At 38.4% G+C, this 24,880-nt stretch overlaps 1 non-coding gene across 1 annotated transcript; it reads right to left on the minus strand.

The window, feature by feature from the left end:
• Positions 1-24,537: 24,537 nt before the first annotated feature.
• On the minus strand, positions 24,538-24,645 carry LOC141635509 (small nucleolar RNA R71). Its single transcript, XR_012540192.1, has one exon. It is a non-coding gene; the product is annotated as a small nucleolar RNA R71 (small nucleolar RNA).
• Between the last annotated feature and the right edge of the window lie 235 nt (positions 24,646-24,880).

Raw genomic sequence — 24,880 nt, forward strand, 5'->3', positions numbered from 1 at the left:
TATTTTGCCCTTAATGAGACGGAGTTCTAAAACAGTTTCTAAAACAGAACAGCAGCACCATAAAATGCATAATTAAATACAAAAAATTGAAACGATGCAAGGCCAAATCTCATGGTTTCCTGTAGTCATGGCTACAACTTTCATTTTAAAAACAACTACAAATGACGAAAGCATCAGGGGTCTAAAAATTCATTTCTAAAAACTGTCAGAAAACGTCACCCATAATGTTTCAGTTCATAAATCCACTTTTAGAGAATATTTTAAGACAAGACAAATTTTAACCATAACTAGACACTAGAAAGTTTCTGTGAGAAAACGATTAGCCACTGTATCAAAAGGAAAATATATTTTACAAACGAAACTTTGAGCAAAAGTCTGAAACGCGGTTTACAGGCGACCTGTTCACAAATAATTTATTCTGAGAAAATCGTTCATCGGAATTTAATGAAATATTGTTTTCAGACTCTAGACTTTAAAATAATAGGAGTCTCTTTTCAACATTTTTGCAGATTCGAAATAAAAACAGCCGATATGATTTTTACAAACACACTGTCATATTTGACGGATTTTACGACGGTTTTCACCAAAACTTGTAAAATACTTATTAAATCGAAATTAAGGTTTCAAGACCTAAAATTTTACACACAACCTAGTACTCCATGTATCTGCCACATACTAAACTTTCGTGAATAGATCATTTGATTTAGTATTTTAAATATAATTTAAACTGTTCAGTATTACTATTTTTGTAATAATCGCAACAACTTTATAAAATCTAAAATAAATACTATAATTCCAGATTAGGCACCACGAAAATTCATGGTATCTTAAAATCCATTATTCTTTCGGGAAAAATTATTTATACCACTGTAAAATATAAAAACTAATTATTTCACCCTTAATATCAAAATAACCGATTTAAACATAAAATCATTATACCAACTAAATAATTCCCAATTTGACAAAATAAAATTATGAATAGTCAAAATAATATATAAGCATCATAAATTACAGATCTTAATAACTTCATAAAAATCCTATAACAATTTAATTCATCTTAAGATGCTAAACACTTAATAATACATACAACTACAACAATTAAATCGCGTAATACGAGTAACGTCGTAGTTACCTTAATCGCTATCCGAATTAATCACGTACTCGTCCTCGTGTGGATCCAGGAATCCTTCAAAACAAAACATTCATATATGATTAAAACATATACTAATTAAATAAAAACAAAACCAATTATAAGACAGCGATTAAGGGTGATAATTACCTTTAGTATAGGATGAACGGATGATGAGAGAAGGTCAATCCGAATAAAGAAGAAAGAAGGCAAGCACGTACGTAGAATGATTTGTAAAGCGGAAATAAAGAAGCAAGAAGGCAAGCATATACGTAATTTTTTTTTTTAAACAGAGAATGGCATAGCAGTAATAGGGTTCTGTTCCTCTATTTTTTTTTTTGCAAGAGAGAATGATATGTGAATGATAAGATATTATGTGAACAAATAAAATAAAAAGATGTTGAACACCTTTCAAAATATCTCGGCAAAAGGCTTGGGCTTGATCTTAAAATGATCATTTGAATAAAACTCGGCCCATTTGAGAAATTGGACTGCAAATCAACTAAGAACAGATTTAATTAAATAAATAAATCAAAATTAAAAGATACAAATTTAAATCTCATAAATAAGAATTAAAACATATGAGATTAGAAATGAATAAGAATAAAAAAAGGGTTCAATAGAAATAATTTTCGAAGTCCAACGAATTAACTCGGAGTAGAATTAGAATACGAATTAAATGAACAAATGAAACGAAGCTCCAATCATTAGAAATAATAATAACTCTCGAAAACAAAGGAATATTCGAGACATAAAGGAACTTAAGAATTCAAAGGAAGAAAAAGAAATAACTCGGGAATAAATTCCGAGTCAAACAAATTAAATCATATTCGGAAATGAAAAACGGTTCCGAATTAGAAAAACGGCGGGTGTTACAGACGATGACCTCAAACCAATCCACAGGAAACTCTAACAAGTTGATCGGTATGTCTACCTCCGCCACCAACATGGACACATCTCTATACAACTTAGAACATGACACCGACTCCCCTGAAGGTATAAACACACTATCTTTCACCAGCTCATATTCTCCCAAACCCATAGTTAAGGCATGACTCCTAGACACAAAAGAGTGGGTTTCCCCCAAATTAAACAGGACAAGCGATGGCGTATTATAAATAAGAAAGGTACCGGTAACAACGTGAGCGTCCTTCTCTACCTCCTGCTTGCCCATCATAAAGAGCTTCCCACTGCTTTTCTGACCTCCACCCTGGACCGTGGGAGTCGAAGTAGTTGGCTTGGTTGCCGAGTTCTGCGTCACATTGTTGTTTGGACGCTGATAGGACCCTCCATTGTTGCGGTTGTAGCCGCCATTGTTGTTGTTCTGCCCTCCGCGATTACCCCACGAACCAGATGGCCTGTTGCTAGCAAAACTTTGGCTTGGAGCCTGAGAAAAGTTCCCCTGATAAGTCCCTGGAAAGCCTCCTCCTCTTCTAGCACTGGTGCACTCATGCCTCTTATGACCCACTCCGCCACAGTTAAAGCAGGTAAGGTAGGAGTTATCACTAGTACTCCGACCGCCTCCTCTTCCCAAAGCTCAAGATCCCCCTGCATACCCAGATCCTCCAGAAAAGGTCCTAGCCTGATTGTGATTGCCCCTCTTGTGACCCAACTGGTTGCCACTCTCACTCTCCGCCTTCCTTTTCTCAGCATTTCTTTCCTTGGCCTCCTTGGCTAATTCCACCAACCTCTCAGCGTGCCCAGCTCGTGCGTATACCTATTTCAGGTCCGTGAGTACCCCACCTGATAGTCTATCCATGATCTTCGGTGCCAATCCCTTTTCAAAGCGAAGAGCTAAACCCCGTTGACCCATCTACATATCCTATGTGTATAGTGACAACTCTATAAACCGGTGATAGTACTCCGTGACGGTCATATCATCAGCCATGGTGAACGAATCGAACTCACCTCTCAGATTGTGACCGATGTGCTCCGTTACATAATGTTCCCTCATAGCGGTCTTGAAGCCTGCCCATGGAAATCCCTGTTCCTTATAGTATGCCTTAACATCATCCCTCATATTCTGCCACCATACTCCAGCCTCATCCCTTAGGTAGAATGCAGCCTGTTCTACCATCATCTCTGCCGGACACTTCACAACCTCTAGCAAACTCTCCATCTCACGGTGCCAATTATCATGCAGCTTTAGCTCGCCGGTGCACTCATAAGTAGAAGGGTGGAAGCGAGAAATAGTGGTTCTTAGATGGGATGCGTCCACCGGTTTCTCACCTCCCTTACCCACGTTCTTGAGTGCCTCCATGAGCGCATCTTGCTGCTCAATCATCCGGGCAATCTTATCCACAGTCATCTCTGTAGCTTGAACGTAACCAGCTGACCTCTTTGGCGGCTTTTTGAGCTAATATAGCCAAGAAATCGTAAGCACATAGCCTACGGCTCAAAACAAACAAACCATCCACCAAACAAGTACTCGACCGAGTACTGTGAAATATTCAGTCGAGTAAGGTCTACTCGGTCGAGTAATAAGACTACTCGGCCGAGTATTCCACTCCAGTAGTTAACCTCCAAATCACATAAAACATACTCGGTCGAGTATACATGGTACTCGGTCAAGTATGTCTTACTCCGTCGAGTACCCCTCTTACTCGGCCGAGTGAACACAACCAGTAGCTACTGCCTCATACACACAAACAAATAATCGGTCGAGTGCTTGGTTACTCGACCGAGTATCCCCTACTCAGTCGAGTACCCGCCCTGCTCGGCCGAATCATGCCAAAAACGAGCTAACTAATACGGAAAACATACTTACACATGCATACACTATATCCAACATATTACTAATACCCTTCCAAAGCCAGGTAATAACATATATATATATATCATGCTCAAGTACTATCATGCTCAAGATACGCAATCACTTTCTCATTTCATCCAACAACTTCACAAGAACTCATGTATAGATACAACACACAAATCACTTCAATACACAACGATTCCCAAGACACCCCCATGTTGACCGACTCAAAGTTGTAAGGGCCTAAATGCGAGTTCGGGATGTCTCCCAAGTCTTTCCGGTAGCTCCAAACAACTCTTACCCGGGTTCATTTTAATTAGACTCCCTATGTTCATTCTGTTTATTGGTTTTAGGTTCCGAAATCGTCTCTCTGATACCATTTTGTAACACCCCCACATACCAAGGCGCCTTACCAAGGACCACCCTAGCATAAGAAGTTGTTATCATCTTCGTTGCCCGATGTTAGTATATCAAAAGTAACCATTCAGAAACATTTATTAAAATATAAGTTTAACGATTACATGTCTCAAAAAAATACCAAAACGAAAGTGTATAAGATCTCAATACAAAAGAAATCCAAAACTTCAAAACTCGTAACAGCGGAAGCTAGACTCGAAGTGATGACATCCCATCTCGTCCCCGTAGCTAAAGACAACCATCACCTATCACAATCTGCTCACCATCCTCGAATCGATCATCAATGTTTTACAAAAAAACAACAGGGTCAGTTCACTGCATAATAAAGATAAGCAATATATGCAAACAGCCACAACAACAACAACCATTCTCCATTGCCAATCATGCCCCATAACTGACTACACACTTAAGTGTATAGTCCTGCCAAATTACTGCCACAACAGATAATCCACATCGCCAGTGGGGGACCATGTTGGGGCTGGTGTCCTTTATAGTTAGTGCAAGGACTTATAAATCTCTAAAAGGATCAAAGGGTATACTTTTGTATTATAATCAGTTGGTCCACGTTTATCAATAACGGTTGGCTTGCTAGATAAGTTTGACGTTATTGTCATACAGATGGCGGTGATCAACTGGTCCCTAAAAGTCAAACCTATAGGATACGTTTCAGAGATGTGACGGTATGAAAATACAGTCATGTAGATGCCAAATTTGACTAACCAGTTAGTCCGAGTTACTTGACTAATAACTAGTCAAAATGTGATGTTGAGATATTTTATTTAATACGGATTAAATAATAACGGCTAAGGCGAATTAAGCAATTAATTCGTAAATTAAATATAAGAGATTTATATTTAATTAATGTATATTGAATTAATTATACAATATTGTCTTTGTCGGACATGTATTAATATTTAGACTAATTCGTGTTATTAGTCGATGTATTAATAACCGATAACCGATGACAGTTTATAATAAAACCCGTCATATACATTTTTGGCGGAATTGATCGGACCACGAGTTAATAATGAGGAGAAAGTGGAAAGCCCACTCCCTCCTCCATGAGACCCGCGGACCGAGGCAACAAAAGGAGAGGCTCCCTCTCCTTTTGACCTAAGCATTCATTTTACATGAAAATTAGGGTTTTGAAGAGCATTTTTCTCTGAAAAACCTCGATCTCACATCGAATAACCTCACAATAGCTCTCTCGATATTGCAAGTCAATTAGAGAGCATTTCTAGCACAAGGGCATAATCTCAGACGGTCTTGGGTGCAACGATTAGGAGGAAATCTCTGTTGATTTCTGTTCTTTACGCCGTGCATCAAAGGACCCGAGGTTGATTCTTAATCTTTATCGTTTTCTATTGCATTTCGTTTATGACCATATTTCACATGTTAAATTTACGTTATAATCCTTAAATTTAAAGGGTCTTATACGGATATTACCCTACAAGTGGTATCAGAGCGAGGCCACGTAAATTTTCATTGTGATTTTTCATAAAACGATTATTTTTGTCTCGAAAACCGTGCCTTGTATACACGGCTGTTGCGTTTTTTTGTTGAAACCGTGACATGTTTTACACGGTTGATTCATCTTGTTTTCGTTTTGTTATTTTGCATATTGTTATTTTATACGGAAATTATAGCAATATGTTAAATCTTGACATTTTTTGATTTGATTTTATGCGTTTTTGATCAAATTGAAATTGGTTTTGTGTTGACAAACTGTTTTCACGAGGGTTTTAAGTTTTCAGAACTTGTTTGGTCTCGATCGAGTGGATTTTTACTCGATCGAGAGCTTTTTGTGTCTTGATTTTGCTCGATCGAGTCCTTCTTTGTACTCGATCGACCTCTGTTATAACCCCACCGCCGATCGAGAAGTCCTCGTACTCGATCGAGCATATTTCTGCGATAAAAGCCCTCGATCGACCTCCATCTCGTCGATCGAGTACTTTCTGATTAGCATACCTCTCGATCGACTAGCGATTCAGATCGATCGAGTTTTTTGTTCCTCGATCGAGCACTCATGTCCCTGGATCGAGGGATTTTTATTCTGGCAGCTTTGAAAATTTATTCTTTTTGTTTCAAATTTTCTTTTGGCCTTAATATGTACTTTATACGGATATTGTACACTCGCTATGATTGTGAAACGGTTCACACACGTACCATTAAGTTATTTTAAAGCGTATTTAAAGTAACGGATTGTAATAGATTAAAATTAAACTGATAGAAGCAGTTTTATCATGTAAATTTTAATCGTTAAAAGGTGGTTTGGATAAATTTAACATAATTACGGAATTATGTCACGAATAAATTTGTTTTAGTTGATGCATTTTATTTATCGTTTTTATTGAATGTTTTGAATGCTTTTATTACGTATTTATTTATTTTACAATCGGTTGTAACTTAGTGTGGCCTTAGTAGAACGTGTTACCGTAATGATGGAACACGGTCTTGGTTGTATTTTGAGATCTCGTATCTCCGTTTTGGATTTTTCACTTGTAATTACAGTTTTTTTTATTTAGAATGTAAATAGGTTTATATTTGTAAATTTTAAATTGTAATTTTGAGAAGACCAAAGATGGAGATCGGATGCTCACTCCCGCTGCAAGGTCAAAGATGGAACATCAAGACAAGCTTTTCGGGTCCAACGGTGGATTCCAAAGTTGTATTATGTTCTTTTTACTAGGATAGGCCACACTAGGAATTTTATTTACGTATTGCATTCATTTATTTATTTTATCGTAACGATAGTATGCATCATATTCCGCCTAAAAACCAAACCACCTAATAATTGCATGAAAACTGACTCATATAGAGGTCACGCGTTAGTTTTCTATGACATTCGTATGTCACACGATTTAGGCCATCATCTAAATTAATTCATTCACGCAGTTGCTAGTTATTCATTCACTTAAAATGAATTGATACTTAGTTGATGGGATCTTCCTCGTATAAACAAAAATTGAGAACGGTCTTTATAGGTCAAACTCCAATGAATCCCTTCTTCGTCGGTAGGCATAATATGACCCCTTCTACGTCGGGTAAGTTGGAACCGATTGACTTATTTTATCTCAACACTATGGTCACTCGTACGATCCTGTGATCATGGTGGACTATAGATAGGATTTACGGAAATCTATCGACCAAGAGTTTTTACGGAAGAACTAGCTAAACAGTTGGCTTATCAATTTACGGAAATTGAGTCTTGGGATCACTTGTATTATTCTTGAGGGAGATCAATTATACAAGTGCAATGAGTCTACACGAATAAAATGAATTTTAAATAGACTTAAATCACCTCGATGAGTTGCTTATTTCGTTTTTGTTTTTCTTTCTTTTTCAGTGTAGATCACGTTCATATAAACTGCTAATAACAAGATGGTTGGTCATTTGAACGACCCAATGCCAAGTGTCACATTGGACCGAAAGTCCTGGCTTCGGATCTTCATGAATCAGATGAATCGATCCAACTCGATCAAGAATGATGGATCAAACTTCATGGACGGGAGGCAGATTACGGAATGTCCGCTGGCGACGGAAGCTCAAATTTCTGCTTGAGCCCATGCCGTCAAACCCAGGCCCCACGGCTGGAATTAACGAGATCGACAAGTATAACGATTTCGCCATGGAAGCAGGTGCGATAAAGAACGTACTCATTTTTGCAATGGAACCCAATTTGCAGAAATGCTTCATAGCCCAAGGTGCAAACAAGATTTTCACCACGCTCACCAAGGAATTCTCGAAAGCACCGAGAATCGTGACCTATGAGCATACCACTCGCTTCTTTGATGCGAGACTCCAGAAGGGCCAACCGGTTAGCCCACACATTCTCAGCATGATTGAGAATGTCGAGAAAGTCGGAGACGCTTGATTGTAAGATCAGCGAGAACATTGTTATTGACCGCATGCTTCATTCACTCCACGATGGTTTTGCGCAATTTAGAGCGAATTACTATATGAATGATTTGAAGAAAAGTCCCCATGAATCGCACTCCCTTCTCGTATGCACCGAGAAGGACATGAAGTTCAGTGGGAGCATGAAACAGGATGTTCTCGTTGTAACAAACAAGGGAAAGGGTAAGGGCAAAGCTAAAGCGGACCTAGCGGAGGTAAGGCGAAGTTTAAGAAGTCGGTTCGAGCAAGAGTGGGCCTGGTGAGTCGAGCACCTCATCAGGCGCGACAAAGAGCAAGGATGGTAACATGGAGTGTCACCATTGCCACAAGATCAGGCATTGGAGGCGTACATGTCCCGTATACCATGAGGACATAAAGGCAGGTCGCGTTAAACCTGTTGGTATGTTTTCTTCCTCTTCTACTTTTATTCATATGATTGAGATTAACCACGCAAGTTACGGAACTTGGGTACTAGATACTTGGTTGTGGTTCTCATCTGTAATCATGTGCGGGGCTCCAAACATCGAACCCCTCGTAAAGGGTGAGGTGGACCTGCGTGTCGGGAATGGAGCACGAGTGGTTGCCGTCTCGAGGGGAACATATGTGATCCAGCTTCCTAGCGGATTTGAGTTATCTTTATATAACTCGCTATTATTTACCCATCTTTTCTAAAAACATTATTTCAGTTTCTACACTTGACAAACTTGGTTTTTCATTTGTAATAGAGAATAATTCTTGCATTTTCTCATTACACAATATGATTTATGGCAAGGCGGTCTCCATGAACGGAATTTATGTTTTAGATCGGACCACCAAATATTACACGTAATGAATAAAAAGTTAAAGGTTGGTGACAAAGATCAAACGTATCTATGGCACTCGCCGTATGGGACACATTAATGAGAAACGCGTAAAAACAAATTTCTCATCAAAAATGGAGCTATCTCGGCCTTTGATTTTCAATCATTTGGCACGTGTGAATCATGTCTCATCGGTAAGATGACTCGGATTTCCTTCAAAGGTGTTGGAATGCGCGCTGCCGACCTATTAGGGCTCATACACACGGATGTATGTGGACCTATGTCAATCACCGCACGAGAAGGCTATAGGTATTTCATCACTTTCACGGACGATTTAAGTAGATACGGCTATGTCTACTTAATGAAGCACAAAAGTGAATCCTTTGAGAAATTCAAAGAATACCGAAACAGGGTACGTAACCTCTTTGGGTAGAAAGATTAAAACACTCGTGTTTCGGATCGTGGTGGCGAGTATCTTTCTCACGAGTTTGATCAACACCTTAAGGACTCGTGGGATTGCCTTACGCTTAACTCCACCGAACACCTCGGTTGAATGGTGTGTCCGAACGGAGAAATCGAACTCTACTTGATATGGTTCGATCCATGATGAGTCACACGGTATTACCTAATTCATTATGGGGTTATGCTCTTCATCACCGCTCTAATACTTAACCGAAGTCCGTCTAAAGCTGTTGACAAGACTCCATATGAACTATGGAAGGGAACGGTCCCTAACTTATCCTTTATACGGGTTTGGGGCTGCGAGGCTTATGTCAAGTGGAGACACGAGGATAAGCTCGGCCCGCGATCGGTCAAGACATACTTTATAGGTTATCCTAAAGGAACACTTGGTCATTACTTCTATTCGCCAACCGAACAACGTGTTTTTGTTGCGGCTAGTGCGACATTCTTAGAGAAGGAATTTCTCGAGAATGCAAAGAGTGATAGAACCTTCGATCTGTCGGAGATTCCAGAACCAAGTACCGAGCAACCATTGGAGGAACCAGTTCCTTCAATCCCGGTCATGTTAATATTCCCGAGGAACCTAGGAGGTCGGGAAGAGTCTCTATTCCTCCGGACAGATACATTGGTATGGTCGAGGAACATGACATAGATGACATTATACTCTTAACGAGTAGTGAACCCGCAACCTATAAAGGTGCCATGACTAGTTCTGACTCAAAGCTATGGCTTGAGGCCATGCAATCCGAGATGGACTCCATGTATGAGAACAACGTGTGGGATCTTGTTGACTTACCTGCTAAGGTTCGTCCCCTTCAATGCAAATGGCTTTACAAGATAAAGCATTCTGTGGAAGGTCAACAAGATATCTATAAAGCACGACTAGTTGCTAAAGGTTTCACCCAAGTGCCAGGTTTGCACTATGATGAGATCTTTGCACCCGTAGTCATGCTGCGTTCCATTCGGATTATCTTAGCGATCGCCGCTTTTCATGACTATGAAATTTGGCAAATGGATGTGAAAACCGCCTTCTTAAACGGCTTTTTGGAGGAAGAGTTGTACATGGTACAACCCGAAGGTTTCATTGATCCAGAAAATCCTAAGAAAGTGTGCAAGCTTAAGCGTTCCATTTATGGACTTAAGCAAGCATCTCGGAGTTGGAATCATCGCTTCGACCAAGTGATAAAAGAAAATGGATTCATTCGATCGGTCGAGGAACCATGTCTGTATATCAAGTCGAGTGGGAGCAAGATTGTCTTTCTAATATTGTATGTTGACGATATACTCCTGATTGGGAATGACATACCTCTCTTAACTTCGGTGAAAGTATGGTTGAAAAACCATTTCCAGATGAAAGATCTGGGTGAGGCACAAAGAATTTTGGGCATCCGTATCTATCGAGATAGATCACGTCGGATGTTATCTCTCAGCCAGGAGTCTTATATAGACAAAGTCCTAGAGAGATTCAGCATGACTAACTCCAAAAAGGGATTTCTTCCTATGGCTCCAGGGGTGCATTTGAGCAAGTCTCAGTCACCAAAGACACCGGAAGAGAAAGAGCGCATGACACGAATTCCTTATGCCTCGGCTATAGGATCAATCATGTATGCCATGATATGCACACGTCCTGACGTGGCATATGCATTGAGTATGACAAGTCGATTCCAACAGCATCCAGGTGAATCACATTGGATGGCTGTCAAGAACATTCTTAAGTACCTACGGAGGACTAAAGATTGGGCATTGACTTATGGAGGCGATCAAAAGCTATGCGAACCGATTCGCAGATGCTAGTTTCCAAACGGATCGTGATGACTCGAAATCTCGATCGGATTCATTTTTACTCTTAATGGCGCTGCAGTCACCGGAAGAGTTCCAAACAAACGATTCAAGAGATTCTACGACTGAGTCCGAGTACTATGCCGCGTCGAAGGCGCAAAGAAGCGATATGGATGCGTCAATTCTTACAAGGACTATCTGTAGTGCCTAGTTCGAATGACCCGATCACCATCTATTGCGACAATAGAGGTGCCATCTTCCAAGCTAAGGAGCCAAAGTCTAGCAACAAGTCTAGACATGTACAACGGAAAGCTCATCTAATCCGAGATTACGTGGAGCAAAAGGAAGTAGTGATAGAAAAGATTGCTACAGATGATAACATAGCAGATCCTCTCACTAAACCATTACGACAAGATCAGCATGAAGGGCATGTTAATTCCATGGGAATTAAACGTGTTCCTAAGTTGTAGTACTCTTTTATGGATTAGATTCATCCTCTTTTGTACTCTATACAACATCATCGTCTTGATATTTTATATATATTTTGTTTTTCATGTGGATTTGTACGACAAATTTTGAACACCACAAAGTGAACTGAACAAACATTATATTTTTTTTGGTCCTTAATTGCCCACGTAAGCTGATAACTCAAGGTAATTATTTTGTGACGTTGGTTGATGGTGGGTTCAACGAGCCATAAGTCAACAGGTTGACTGACCAATCACAGAAGCGTGTTATACGGATATCACGTAGGACACAATTGTGACATCAACGTGGAGTCCTAAATGTTTTATAACATTCGGTGCCCGGTCGTGGATAGGACCTCCATGGTGATCCTAAGAGTCGATTCTTTTGACTATCGACTGTCTCTTGAGACTAAGGCAGATTTTAGGTGACTTTGGTTTCTTTCTCACGGTCATCCGTAACAGGGGGCCAAGTAGATTTTTTCTGGGTCATTTCATGTTGTGCCTAGATCGGAAGGGTTCGAGTTGAAGGAAATATTCAGCCTTTATCAGGTACTCGATATTTCTCAGGGCCACTCGAGGAGTCAGAATCAAATGCATGGCCATGCTCGAATACAGATTCGTTTTATCAGTTGAGTTACTCTCTAGTCGGGGAAACCACTCTAGATACAGATCGATTGTAAAATACGACCTTTGCGGATCCGGATCTGCAAATTGTTTTACATTGAGTGGGAGAAATTTTTAAATGAATATGAGAATCGGTTATCGCACATACACTTGTACGGACAAGTGGGAGTTTGTTGGAGCTGTGTCCTCAAGTTAGTGCGGATAACGTCATTGCACATACACTTGTACGGACAAGTGGGAGCTTGTTGGGGCTGGTGTCCTTTACAGTTAGTGCAAGGACTTATAAATCTCTAAAAGGATCAAAGGGTATACTTTTGTATTATAATCAGTTGGTCCACGTTTATCAATAACGGTTGGCTTGCTAGATAAGTTTGACGTTATTGTCATACAGATGGCGGTGATCAACTGGTCCCTAAAAGTCACACCTATAGGATACGTTTGAGAGATGTGACGGTATGAAAATACAGTCATGTAGATGCCAAATTTGACTAACCAGTTAGTCCGAGTTACTTGACTAATAACTAGTCAAAATGTGATGTTGAGATATTTTATTTAATACGGATTAAATAATAACGGCTAAGGCGAATTAAGCGATTAATTCGTAAATTAAATATAAGAGATTTATATTTAATTAATGTATATTGAATTAATTATACAATATTGTCTTTGTCGGACATGTATTAATATTTAGAATAATCCGTGTTATTAGTCGATGTATTAATAACCGATAACCGATGACAGTTTATAATAAAACCAGTCATATACATTTTTAGCGAAATTGATCGGACCACAAGTTAATAATGAGGAGAAAGTGGAAAGCCCACTCCCTCCTCCATGAGACCCGCGGACCGAGGCAACAAAAGGAGAGGCTCCCTCTCCTTTTGACCTAAGCATTCATTTTACATGAAAATTAGGGTTTTGAAGAGCATTTTTCTCTGAAAAACCTCGATCTCACATCGAATAACCTCACAATAGCTCTCTCGATATTGCAAGTCAATTAGAGAGCATTTCTAGCACAAGGGCATAATCTCAGACGGTCTTGGGTGCAACGATTAGGAGGAAATCTCTGTTGATTTCTGTTCTTTATGCCGTGCATCAAAGGACCCGAGGTTGATTCTTAATCTTTATCGTTTTCTATTGCATTTCGTTTATGACCATATTTCACATGTTAAATTTACGTTATAATCCTTAAATTTAAAGGGTCTTATACGGATATTACCCTACACCGCAGCCTTGCCTACCTAAGCCCTGCTCATCGCAACGAGCAACAACCCATGTTCCTTAATGTGCACATCCCCCTTGTGGCGGGTTCCACAAAGGGCAAATCGAGGGCGCAAAGCCACTCCCGCAAGTGACTTCACTCAGCCAAGGACGCACCTCACCAACATAGCCAATCCACCACAACTCCAACAAACAATAAAGACAAGCTAACACAATACTAATCATATAATTACAATTATAATCACCATATCTTAAATTCATTATGCAATTAACTGAGTAGGGAAACCCTACCATTGCACATATCCGAATATGAGTCTACGGCAGATGCTAGAAACGCTCTTCTACAAATCCTTCACCTAACAACAATCACAACAATCCAATCACAACATGCAATCACCCCTTTTCCGCAATTCTAATACTAGGGTAATCCCTAAAAGACAAATCTAAAAAAAAAATAAAAGACTAGTGACTTACCGACGCAACTGACGCGAGAGAGAGAGAGAGAGAGAGAGATGAACAAAGACTCACAAACATTCAAAGGTCCTGGAAGTGATTAGAGATGATTAGAGAACGTAGAAATAAATTAGGTTTTGATAAAAGTGAAAAGTAAAACTGTTAATCGTAATTTATAACTCTAATCATCCTTAACCAAACCACAGAAATAATTCCCGTCAGACCGGATACTCGGTCGAGTACTGAGAGTACTCAGCCGAGTACCCCTTACTCAGCCGAGTATTACCATACTCAACCGAATATTCATGGAGAGTAGCATGACTAGAAAACAAACGACACACTACTCGGCCGAGTTAGCCCTATTCGGCCAAGTAACAGAACTCAGAAAACCGTGGTATTACAGGTAGCCCCACAATGAAGTCCATTGATATTGATTTTCATTTCCATTCCGGCACATCTAGAGGTTTAACTTTCCTTTGCGTTCTCTTGTCCTCCCCTTTTACCCTTTGACAAGTGAAGCGCCTTACCACAAACTCCGCCACTTTTTTCAGCTGTTCGGCCACCAAAACGGCTTCTTGAGGTATTTATACAACTTGTCACCACCCGGATGCACCGAGTATGGTGTATTATGGGCTTCATCCATAATATTCTTCTTAAGTTCCTCATCATTTGGTATGCACTACCTTCCCTTGAACCTAAAACTACTGTCCACATGTAGCTCAATTCTTGAGTTTTCATTCCTTTCCAAGGCTCCTTTCCACTCTTGAATATTGGGATGATTTACTTTTTTCTCCCAGATTTCATCCTACAATTCGGGCTCCAAGGTTAAATAACCAATCGCCTCTCCTTTCCAAATCACATGAATAACCATCTTTCCCACTTCTCCCTTTAGCCTCATCATGGAAAAAGTGATACACAAAGAGTGAACCGACTTCCTACTCAAAGCATCGGCTACTACATTAGCCTTCCCTTCATGGTACACAATTTCCGTGTCATTATCCCCAATGAGTTCAATTCATCTTCTTTGCCTCATGTTCAACTCTTTTTGGTTGTAAATGTATTTCAAACTTTTATGATCGAAAAACACCTTAAATGTCGCTCCATAAAGGTAATGCCTCAATATCTTCAAAGCAAACAGAACGGCTCCCAATTCTAGCCCACGCATTAGATAATTGTCCTCATATGGCTTCAATTGTCGCGATGCATAGGCGATGACTTTACCGTTTTGTATGAGCACGCATCCCAAACCATTATTTGAAGCATCGGTAAACACCTCGAAATTCTCACTTCCTTCCGGCAAAGCTAACACCATAGCCGTGGTTAGGCGTTCCTTTAGGGTTACGAAGGCCGTCTCACAACTCCTGTCCCACTTGAAACGATTTTCTTTCCTCATTAAGGATGTCAACGGCTTAGCAATCTTTGAGAAATCCTTCACAAATCTTCGGTAATAGGCGACTAGACCAAGAAAACTTTGTATTTCCGTAACATTCTTTGGTGCCTCCCACTTTGACACGGCTTCTATCTTGCAAGGATCCACGGACACTCCCTCCTTTGACACCACATGCCTTAAGAAGGCCATTTTCTCCAACTAAAACTCACATTTTCTTAGCTTGGCGTAGATTTGATTATCCCTCAATGTCTGCAACACGATCCTCAAATGCTCCTCATTATCCTGTTTGGTCTTATAATAGACCAAGATGTCATCTATAAACACGACCACAAACTTATCCAAGTACGGACCAAATACCCTACTCATTAGGTCCACGAACACAGTCGGGGCATTTGTCAACCCGAACGTCCTGACCACAAATTCTTAATGTCCGTACCTTGATCGGAATGCGGTCTGAGGAACATCCACATTCTTGATTCTCAATTGATGATAGCCTGATCTCAAATCAATATTGGAAAACACGTCGGCTCCGCGAATTTGATTAAATAGGTCGTTAATCCTAGACAACAGATACTTGTTCTTGATGATGATGTTATTCAATTATCGATAGTCGATACATAACCTCATGTTACCGTCTTTCTTCTTCACGAATATTACTTGGCCTAATGTACCCCTTATCCGACAATTCACAAAGTTGCTTCTTCAAATCTTACAACTCCTTTGGACCCATCCAGTACAGGGCCTTAGAGATTGAACCCGCTCCCGGTTTCAAGTCCACACTAAACTCTACTTCTCTCGGTGGAGGTAATTTGGGCAACTCCTCTGGAAATACATCCGCAAACTCTCCCACTACCGATATATATTGAGCATGGGGTCTTTCCATGCTAGTATCCCACATATGATACAAAAGCATAGGACAACCCTTCTTGAAACATGACTTTAAAGTCATCACCGTAATGAGTTTGACCATGGGTTTGACCAAGTAACCTTTATACGACACTCTAACACCCTTGGGTCCCTTCAAAGCTATCTTCTTTGGATGACAATCTATATTGACCTTGGGCTTACTTAGCTAATCCATCCACAAAATTACATCAAACCATTCTAAAGGACATTAAAAAAGATTGACCTGAAAGTTTACTTCTCCCACCATGACCGACACCCATTTATATAATTTTGAACACATAATGGACTCACTCGAAGGTAACGCGACATTATCACTCGCCAACTCACCTTCCTTCAAACCTAGGGTCGATATATGACTCTTAGACACAAAAGAATGCGTAGCCCCCAAGTCAAATAAAAAAGAACAAGGTTGAGAGTTAACAAGAACTGTACCCGAGACCACATGAGCGTCCTCCTCGGCGCTTTTCTTCTCCATGGCAAAGAGCTTGCCACTAGTCTTGGCCGCCCCTTGCATGGTGCTCGTCGGAGTAGTTGGTCTAGCATCCATTGCTTGACTCCCGTTGTAGCTCGGCCTTTGAGATGGTGCCCCTCAGTTGATATTTCCCCTTCCATAACCGCCATTGAAGTTGGAGCTTCGATTCCTTTGGTTGGTCAAAAATCCGGAGTTGCAATTACTAACCATGCTTTGGGAAAGAGCTTGGTAGGAGCTCCTTTGTCCAAACATTCGATTAGACCCCCTTCCGGCACTTGTACACTCGTTTCTTTTCTGCCCAATACCACCACAATTGAAGCATCTAAAGCCCCCGCCTTCACTCATGGCCCTTACTCCATGTCCACTTGATTTTGCATGACCGCCTCTGTTGGGTCCACCGAGTATGACTTAGCTTGGTGATAGATGAGCTTCTTTTGATGAGCTCCACCACCTTCACTCTCGATCTTCCTATTCTCTCTAACGCTTTCCTTAGCCTCCTTGGTCATGTTAACTAGTCTCTCGGCGTTCCCGTGTAATACCCCGTATCTTAGTTACCTCAGTCAAAGGCTAGTCAACGGTAAATGAGAAAATATATTTTAAGAAATTATATTGTACAAGTTGAGTAATAATAATAATAATAATAATAATAATAATAATAATAATAATAATAATAATAATAATAATAATAATAATAATAATAATAATAATAATAATAATAATAATAATAATAATAATAATAATAATAATAATAATAATAGTAATAATAATAATAATAAAAAAAAAAACAAAAAAAAAACAAAATAATAATAATAATAATAATAACAATAACAATAACAATAACAATAACAATAACAATAACAATAACAATAACAATAACAATAACAATAACAATAACAATAATAATAAAATACGATATATATATATATATATATATATATATATATATATATATATATATATATATATATATATATATATATATATATAGAGAGAGAGAGAGAGAGAGAGAGAGAGAGAGAGACATAGGCGGGATCTCGTGAGTTTGGTTCTTATGGTGAGTTGTGAGTTTGTGTGCTCACAAATCTCAGCCATTCAATCATGGAAAACTAACGACCGAGATTAAAAGTGTATAAAATGCAAAGCAAGAACAAAAAAGGATATTACGCCTAACGCAACAAGCCCTCTCTCTCTCTCCACAAATTATGTCATCGAATTTTATTTTCAATTTCTTAACAACAGCATCTCATTCTCATTTATTAATTATGGAATCCAATGAATATGAATTCCAATTGCAATAATAACTAATTTGATTCGATTTATGCATCAGATGAAACAATTATCATGGACGATTCAAGCTCAATTCAATCTCAAGATTAGATCACACAGAAATATCTCTCTCAATAATCCATCTTTGGGAAATCACTATGGGTTTTTTGATCGAAACGCTTTTTTTTGTGGTAATGAATTAGTGTGTATTGGAGTTTGACAGTTTTCAAATTAATCGATCAATTCAAACCAAACATTGTATCAGTTGATCCATCTGCCGCTCGCCGACATTACAAGTGAATCAAATGTATTCTCTTTGAATTTGATTTTTGAATATTTTGTGCTTTCTATGTATTATCTGTGTTTGTGAATATTATTGAGTAGTACTGAGTACTCGTTTTGATTTTTAAGTGTATGCTCATGTGAAAATTACAAAGAATTGACAGGAATTGGGTGTTTAGAAAAGAGTGGATATGAGTATCCATTAAAATGAACTTTGTAAAAGAGTAACAGGGTTAGGTATCTTCACTCTTCAGGTCCTCGACGAGTCTTGATGCAAGCAAAACGAGTTCTAGAAGAAGGAGACCAAAAAATAATGAACTAAAGAGGAATTAAAATATGGATTCACTACTCCATTTTTGCTTAACGACGTCGCATTTGTTTGACCAAGGGAGAAGAATATTTTCCAAAATTGCATTTAAATATTGAAGCTTCTTTTGCAACTTGCTACATTAAGTTTGACCAGAATTTATTATTTGGCTTAATGACAAATCCTTATGAGGTTTGTTCACAAATTTATGGTTTTTGTGTGTAACGAAGCTTGTTTAAAAGTGCAAAGTTGTTTGTCATTTTTCTTGGTGAATCAAGGCGGTGCGATTTGTACGTTAATTATGTTACTCGTCAAAATTTCTCATTTCAACCCTCTTATCCAACCTGAGTGTGCAAAGTAGAATCCCAAAAATTTGTTTCTTTTATTGAAAATTGAAGTTGCAGAAGATAACAATGACACTACGATAACACCAGAATAATACTCCAATAACACACGGATAACATCACAATAACAATACAATAACAGCACAATAACACGGGAAAAAAAAATGAGTAAAAAAAATTAATGTAACACCAGAATAACATCACAATAACACCAGAATAACAATACCACCAGAATAACAGCACAATAACACGTGGTAAAAAAAGAGAAGAAAAAATCAAAGTAGTAAAAAAAATCAAAGTGACACCGGAATAACATCACAATAACACCGAAATAACAAGAATAACACCGAATAATAGCACAATAACATGCGGTAAAAAAGAGTAAAAAAATCAAAGTAGTAAAAAATCAAAGTGACAATTTAAATAACATCACAATAGCAAAGAATAACGAGAATAACAACACAATAACACGTGGTAAAAAAAAAAAAAAAAAATCAAAGACGTAAAAAAATCAAAGTGGCACCTTTAATAACATCACAATAACACCGAATAACATCACAATAACACCGGAATAACAAAGACAATAACATGCGGTAAAAAAAAGTAAAAAAATCAAAGTGGTAAAAAATCAAAGTGACACAATAACATCACAATAACAAAGAGAATAACGGTAGAATAACATCACAATAACACGTGGTAAAAAAGAAAAAAAAATCAAAGTCGTAAAAAAATCAAAGTAACAAACAAAATAACATCACAATAACAAATGGAATAACAATAACAAAGACAATAACATGTGGTAAAAAAAAAAAGAGAGAAAAAAAAAATCAAAGTCGTTTAAAAATCAAGTTAAAAAAAAAGCACAATAACAGCATAATAACACGAGGTAAAAAAAAAAATAAGAGTGAAAAAAATTCAAGCAAAAAAATTTTGGTACAAAAAGAAAAAGAAAAAAGGTAACATAATGAGAAAATTAGAGAAAAACATAAGAGAAAAAAAAATCAAAGTTGTAAAAAAAAGCATAATAACACGAGGTAAAAAAAAAAGAGAAAAAAAATTAAAGTAAAAAAAAAAGAGTAGCACTAGAAAAAAGAGAAAATAAACTAAATAACAATGCTTTTATATGACAACTAAGATTAATCTTGGCCACTCATCTCTAATTTAATCTAATGGTTGAGATTCCCCAACTCACAACTCACCATAAGAACCAAAATCACCAAATCCAATCTATATATATATATATATATATATATATATATATATATATATATATATATATATATATATATATATATATATATATATACACACATGTACTACACCCACCCTCTATACTACACCTCCCCTTATCCACCCATCTTATCCATTCATAATCTCACAAAATCCACCACACAAACATGGGAAGAGATAAAGAGAGGAAAAGAAGGAGATTTTGTGCCTCCGCTTTGAGATCGTAAGGTACGACTATCTTATGCTAGCTTATATATTAATTAATTTATACCGTTGACCCGCCTCGACCTTGACCCACCTTAGGACCGTCATTTATCAATCTTTGACCACCGTTGACCGTCAAAAATCGAGTTTGCCCGTGACTATACATGGTTTATTGTTGCTATTTTTATACCGTTTTTGGAATGGTTTTTAGCCACCGTCTATGGCCTAAGTTGGGCTGACCTTGGGTGGTTATTGTTTGGGTTTAAGTGGGGAGTGTGGTGGTGGTCGTGGGTGGTCGAATTGGTACCGTTTTGGGTGGTAGAAAAAAGGTTAAAGAGGGGCATACGGGTTTGGTTGTGTGTTGTTGTTAGTTGTTTTTGTTGTCGTGTGTAGATGGTTTGGGCTCGTGTTGGGTGGTGTGTTGGTTCTGGGAAGTGGTCGTGACCACCGTGACCAGGTGGGGGACCATGGTGGTGGTGGATTGGGCGGTGTTTAAGAGTGTTGTTGGGTGTATATGTGTCGTGTATGTAGCTGTTGCTTGTTGTTGTTGTGGCGGTTGTTTGGGGGCTCGTTGGTGGCTGATTGGGGGCGTGAGTGGTGGTTAGAGTGAGGGTGGTCCACGGTGGAGACGGTGGTAGTGTTGAACGTGGATAAGGAGTGGTGTTTGGGGGTTGTTTCCTGGGGGACAAGCACATGGTTCAACCGTGTGTTTGTGGGTGTTTAAGTGAAGCATAAGACGGGTTTTAATTATTGTATAATGGGTACGATTCGTGATTTGAATCTAGTTATATTAAATTATATAATCGTAATTTTATTAAATTAGTTATTAATTAGATTAATTAGTAATTATGTGTAATTGTATTTTATTTAGGTGACGGTTTTTGTAGAAGAATATTGTTTGATTGGATAGCTTACGGAGTATGTAAAAACGTAGGTTTATCCTACTCAATTTCGATATTATGTCCATTTGCTAAATGAGTCATTTGTCATTATTTACATTGAGTGAGTCGGTAATTGCCATATCTTGTGGTATCTTACATTTATTGTGTTTGTCATACATATTGGAGGACATGGCCGTTTTGATTGGTTACTTGTTATTGAGGAGATGTGAGGCGGTTGGGAGACTGTCTCACGCTAGGGTCGCCTCTTGGAGCTTCCCACTCCAAGAGGGATGTGCACATTAATGACTTGAGTACGGAGGTACTCGTGTAGTTGACACACGACGTCTGGCGGGGGATCCGGTTGGCTTCCGGATCCGTTACGTCTGGGCGTGTCACAGTACCTTTGTGTGAGGTGTTGTGTTATGGGCATGTCCCTGGCACCGGTGGTTATGGGTACGACTGGGCGTGTCCCAGTACCGGTATAGTGATTGGATAATAGTGTCTCATTCACATCATTGTCATGTTCCATACACATATATATTGTGTCGTTTCTTATGTTATTTATTGAAACTGACGTGTTGTGTGTCTGTGTAATTGTCACCTATTTCTGGGGTGGCCTGTGTCGATCCATATGATATTTCCGATCATATGGGGAGCAGGTTAAGTACAGGATGATTTCGGTGTCACGCGGGAGACGGGACGAGCTTCAGACTTTGAGTCGACTCGGCATGAGATAGTTTTCTTTAGAGGGTCGTAGTAGTATGACTTGTATTCATTCATTCATCTGTTACATTTATGTAATTCACTAAACTTATTATTTATATAAATGTTTCTTGATTGTATCTCCGATTTACCGCCTCGGGAAACCTGATGTGTCCATTTTATATATGATTTTACTCCCTATATTAGCTCGGTTTTGATTGAATATCACACTTTTATTAGTGTATTTGTGAGCTAATTCCCTGTTCTAGTGTCTTTCCTTGTTTTTATTGTATTTTGTAGGAAATGTAGCTTTCATAGCTTTTTCCTGTCATATGTGCAAACACTAGACGTCACGAGGCTAAAAGAAACAAGACATGTAAAAGGAAGGGCATCTTGGAGAAAATATAGTGAAAGAATCCCGAGCATGAATAAATGGAGCTTCGGCTGATGCACAAATGAAGAAATGAATTTGGTCCAAGCAAATGTCCAAGTAAAGCAAGTGGAAAACTCAAGCTTAGAGATGCTCTTAGGATGCCCAAATATGCAACTAACCGGGTGAAATAAGGGGCATTAATTATGAACTTTGGATCCACTTGGCATTTAATCAAGAGTTAAAGGAAATAAACCGGAAAACATACGACCGCGATCAGGTTGGTCTATCCCCGATCGGGGCTGCCTTGTCCATTGGATTTTCCGTTATGCCTCTATTTCACTATAAAAATGGGCCTTAATCCGTCGTTAGGGGATATCTTTTTACACTCTCTTATACTCTTCAAATACTCTAAGCAACAAAAATGTTCTTAGTTTTCATATTAGTTTACATTTTGATGAGCATTTCCTTTGTTAAACAATTTACATTAACCTATTGGTTCCAAGTAATACAATCTTTCCATTCAAGTTATTTGGGTTGTTAATTGAGTTCTTCTTATTCAAGCTCCAAGTTCTCTTGTCACGGAATTTACAATTCTTGTTTATTTTGTTATTTCAATCTTCATTATCGATATTTCATAGTCTTTAAATTATTGTTATTAGCATTACAATATTAGTTTACTGTTACATTTTATTATCAAGTTAATATCACCATAGTTTAATTCTAGAATTTCATATTACATTACTCATCTTTAGGAATTTCACTTATTTCATATGTTATCAATATTTAGTTTATTCATAATTTATAATATTTCATTTAGTTATATTTCCAATATAATCATGTTTATTAATCCATACTTCATTAGTTTAATTTCCATTATGAGTAAGTAGTTTCATATGTCGAGGGATTAGGGAAGCCATGCATAAATAGTATTTGTAATTGTTAAAATTAGGATGCTATAATATCAATAAATTGTTTCTATCACATATTGGCCTTGTTTTGATTAATCTTTGTTTAGTGGCCATAAGCATATATTACGTTTGTTAATTCGTTCTATAACTCGAGATGAACGGAATTGAATTAGACTAAACATGTGTTAGTTGAATGACCTAGTCATAATGAGAGTTCTCTAGGACCCGATCTGTGGTTGACAATAAGGCTGAGAGGTGGTTGTGACGAGACCTAAACAATTGTTGTTATTAAGAATTCCTAGTTTTAGCATGAATATTTACGTATTTGCATGTGTGACCCGACTCCCCTACACTCATTTATCATATATTATTTACATCATTTTATTTATAAGTTATCAAACCAAACCAACCAACCAATTGAAATCGACCTAGATAGAATTCTTTTCATAGCATTTCATAACGCAATTCCTGTCTCCTTGTGTTCGACCCCTACCTTACTACATTAATTTGTTAGCCAAGTCTAGGGTATCTTTGTTAGGTGTGCGATAGCCTAACAAATTTTGGCGCCATTGCCGGGGATCACGGTTTTATTGTGTTTTGAGTTGTTAATTTCTATCTTGTTTTCTTTTGTCTTAAGGAACACTTGTTCCTTGAGACCGTTACTTACAAGTTTCTTGAGATTTGTGTCATATTCCCAGGTCCTCTCGTACCGGAGAATTAATTCTCTTTGATCAGGAGCCCGAGAGAACGTTCCATCACCGACTCAATTATTTCAAGGAGATAGACACATCTTCTAGTCCCGGAGGTTTGGGTCGCATTCGTACCAATTACCTAATCCGTGACGAGGAAGAAGGTTCTATTTAATCATCTCCACTGCCACCACCATCTCCAATAAAAAAGACGGTGAAGCTTTCCGATCATTCCAAGCCCACTACAGACATGCTTCCAAAGGGTATACATACTACCCAAATTGGAGCCACGGATTTCGAGATCAAACTAGCTTTCATCAACCTTGTGGAAAGAAGGCAATTTGGGGGAAGTCCTTTGGAGGATCCCAATTTGCATGTTAAAATTTTTTGTTACTATTGCTCCATGATTCGGAAAGCGGGAGTCACACAAGCTTAAATAAGGGAGATATTTTTCCCTTTTTCATTGAAGGACATGGCTAAGCTATGGATCAATAGCCTTGATACAGAAGCTATGGGAATCACCAATTGGGAGACTTTGGCTCTTGCTTTTTACCAAAAGTATTTTCCACCGGAGAAAACTCCAACCTTGAGGAGCCAAATCCCAGGATTCCCTCAACAAGATCTAGAAAGCTTGTATGAAGCTTGGGAGAGGTACAAGGATTTGGAAATACAATGCCCACATCATGGGTTGGATCCTTGGTTTCTTGCTATAATATTCTACAATGGATGTTGTGCCGAGTCCCGAAGAGGTCTTGATTCTGCCAACAATGGGCGATTTGATCAAATTGACACCGATATTGCTCATGCCACGATTGAATCCATGACAATTCATGATGCCCAATATGTTAATTCCCGGAGTACACCAATCAAAGGTAAAGAAGAAGCTTTCGATACTTCCATTTTGAAAGCTCAATTCTTATTGCTC

Source organism: Silene latifolia, chromosome Y (genome assembly GCF_048544455.1).
Source record: "Silene latifolia isolate original U9 population chromosome Y, ASM4854445v1, whole genome shotgun sequence".
In the NCBI taxonomy this organism is placed as follows: domain Eukaryota; kingdom Viridiplantae; phylum Streptophyta; class Magnoliopsida; order Caryophyllales; family Caryophyllaceae; genus Silene; species Silene latifolia.